Below are 340 nucleotides of genomic sequence, written 5' to 3' on the forward strand. Positions count from 1 at the left end.
GTTCAATCTCTATCTCTTTCTATCATTATCTCATCATGGTAGAAGTGTCTAGGTTGATCATTCATCCCTACTTGTTACTTTCTATAGATCTATTAATATAAATAAATATTCATATGATATATATATATCTTGATGCTTGATGTGTAAAAGACATAGATCTATTACTAAGGTTGTTAAAATATGGTTGGATGATGTTTGAGGATTGAATGTGATGATTGTATTGATTGGGGTTATTGTATATGAGGTTGATATTTATATATTTGTGAGATGTATTGAGTTAGGGAAAGGCTTAAGGCCTATGTGTGCCGGTGTAACGTGGTGGAATGACATATATGTATGT

The sequence above is a fragment of the Brassica oleracea genome, chromosome C1 (assembly GCF_000695525.1).
Source record: "Brassica oleracea var. oleracea cultivar TO1000 chromosome C1, BOL, whole genome shotgun sequence".
Taxonomy (NCBI): domain Eukaryota; kingdom Viridiplantae; phylum Streptophyta; class Magnoliopsida; order Brassicales; family Brassicaceae; genus Brassica; species Brassica oleracea.